Here is a 2,593-nt window from a genome sequence, read left to right on the forward strand (position 1 = left end):
GTAAAAACAATAAAAAAAAAAAAAAAAAAAAAAAGAAAAGGTCAATCAAGAGCTGTTACCCAGAAGGAAAGAGATGAAGTGACTCTCAAGGAACCAGCCACAAGATCCATTGAAATCCTTTGCTAACCAGCATCTATCTACACCCTCCTCCTAATATCAAGGCTCCTCAAATCCCCACTCCTAAATGAAAGCAGCGGTTCTCTACAGGGCTGCATGTTGGAATCACCTGTTGCTGTCCCCCAGAGATTCTTACTTAGTAAATATGGGATGCAGCCTGGGCATAGGAACTTCTAAAAGTTCCCAAGTGATTTCACTGTGTAACCAAAGTCAAGAACCACTGTCTAAAGGGAGACAATGAAGGCTCTTCTAGTTAGCAACAACCATAGTACAGAACTTCTGGCCAAAGTTCTTTATTTTTATTTAAATAAATTTCTGATATAACTCCCAATGGTTATTAATAAGTTAAAAAGTAATGATTATAATGTATAGGGTAATGTCTTTGACTAGACTGATATGCAATGTATTCATGATGGGAAAATTCATTTGTTATGCTGTCATGATACACAGTGATTAAATGTAAATAATAATAATAATAAAAATAGTGAATTAACCATCATCTATACTCCCTTACATATAATGGTAGGCAGGGAATGGCAAGCTGCAATACAAGTTTCCCTCTTAAAAAAGAAAACAGGGGAACCAGCAGTTAGCGTAATGGCTATGTCGCTGGACTCCCACGTAGTCAACTGCGGTTCGCGTCCTGGACCCGGTGGCTTAAAACTCATGCCGGGCACATGTGCGTGCATGCCTAAGATCCTGAGAGGAGAATGGAGGAGAAGGGATTGCGGCATGACCATTCCCCCTGGGGAGTGATTTCTCGTTTTCTGTCTCTATGTCTCTCTGTCTGTCTGGCGAGCACACATGCCGTGCTGCTTGGGAGCGCACACGCCCCTTAAGGGAAAACCCTCCTGAAAAAAAAAAAAAAAAAAAAGAAAGAAAGAAAACAGGACGCTGCAGAAAGTGGTGGTTATTTCAAAGTGCATTTTGTATTTTGCTGAACAGGAACACTAAGTGATCCATGCCTTGCATGAGGAGCGAATGATTTAATTGGCCTATCTTGTAGATCTCACTCCTATTTTCTGGAAGGATCTTCCCTCTCCTTTGTTTTTTAAGGTTGTCTCAAAGATGGACATTGGGGAGAATTCTCTTTTCTGGGCCTACATTACTTTGGAAGCCAATATATGTGATTCTAAGAGCTTAGAGATGACTCTGGCGATGAACAACAGCCAAATCCTTGACTTGAGGATTCTTTGGGAATTCCAGTAATTGAGAATGCTAAGGAGGATTCTTTGGGAATTCCAGTTATTGAGAATGCTAAGGATTAATTTTTGCCAGATAACAACTTTATCTCCTGTGATGACACCTGCCTGGCCTGCTTTTGCTCCAACTGACCTCACTGTGGGGCAGAGAATTTAAACACTTTTCTCCAGATAACTAGGCTTCTATCCATTTAGGAGGAAAGGCACCTTATGGAGATGACTTCTTCTAGTCATCTTGACTGTCATATTGACTGTTTCCTTTTCTTAGGATGGGTTGGTTTCAGATCAAGCCTACCTCTCTTTTGAAGGACTTTAGTGAAAACTACAAATTTTCCTAGTAAATCACCAAATGACCAAATGCTACAATCTTGATTGGCACTTGAACTCTTCTGTGAAATACAACAGGCCATCATTTAGGCTGTTATTTAGTGACTGTACAATAAGAATTGCCATCTTCCAGCTATAGAAAAAGATGGATTTTGCTCATTACTCTGCTTACCTAGATAGAGTTAGTTCAATAATTTAGGACCTGTTACGTGCAAACACCATCACTCTCAGCACCAAAGTCAATATCTGGTAGGATGCTTTCAGTGGCAAATAATAGAATACTGCTACAAACAGACTTAAATCAAGAAAAAGATGGACTCATGTAGCGAGGGTGAAGAGGTAAGAATGTGGAGGCAGTTAGGTTAGAGGTCCAGCTCCACTTCACTTCTGTTCTGCCGACTGGGGCTTCACCCCAGGCTGACTGCCCTTGGCATCATGACATAGCTCCAGCTGAAACCCAAGATGCACACTTCTTGCTTCAGAGCACGAGGGATAAGAAAGGTAGGGGAGATATGTCTCTCTTTATCATGAAGCAAAATTCCCGAGTTTCACTCTAATTGGATAAAGTTAGATTACATAATCACTTTGGGGCAAGAACCATGACAAGAAGGGTAGGACTGTCTTGAAAGACTTGGGCCAACAGTTCATTACCCTGTAGCTAGTGTCAGGTCTGGCCCAGTGGATGCTTGTCAGTGCCTGGAGGGACTGCCAGCAGGGGATATATTAAAGACACTATTTTTTTTTTTGAAGAAATTTTTGCTATCGTGCCTGTGCACTCAGCAGAGAGACAAAGAGACAGAGAGAAAGAAAGCAAAAAAATCACCCTCCAGGGGGATGGCCATGCCACAATCCCTTCTCTTCCATTCTCTTCTTGAGATTTTGGATAAGCACACACACACACACACACACACAGACACACACACACACACACACACACACACACGTCA

The 2,593-nt window shown here is 41.5% G+C and overlaps 1 long non-coding RNA gene across 1 annotated transcript in view; it reads right to left on the minus strand.

Annotated features, from left to right (window-relative positions):
• The window catches only part of LOC102478193 (uncharacterized), a 44,418-nt gene that overhangs the window by 7,486 nt on the left and 34,339 nt on the right, over positions 1–2,593 (minus strand). The window lies entirely within an intron of this gene.

This window comes from Tupaia chinensis, unplaced genomic scaffold (genome assembly GCF_000334495.1).
Source record: "Tupaia chinensis unplaced genomic scaffold, TupChi_1.0 Scaffold000427_1, whole genome shotgun sequence".
Taxonomy (NCBI): domain Eukaryota; kingdom Metazoa; phylum Chordata; class Mammalia; order Scandentia; family Tupaiidae; genus Tupaia; species Tupaia belangeri.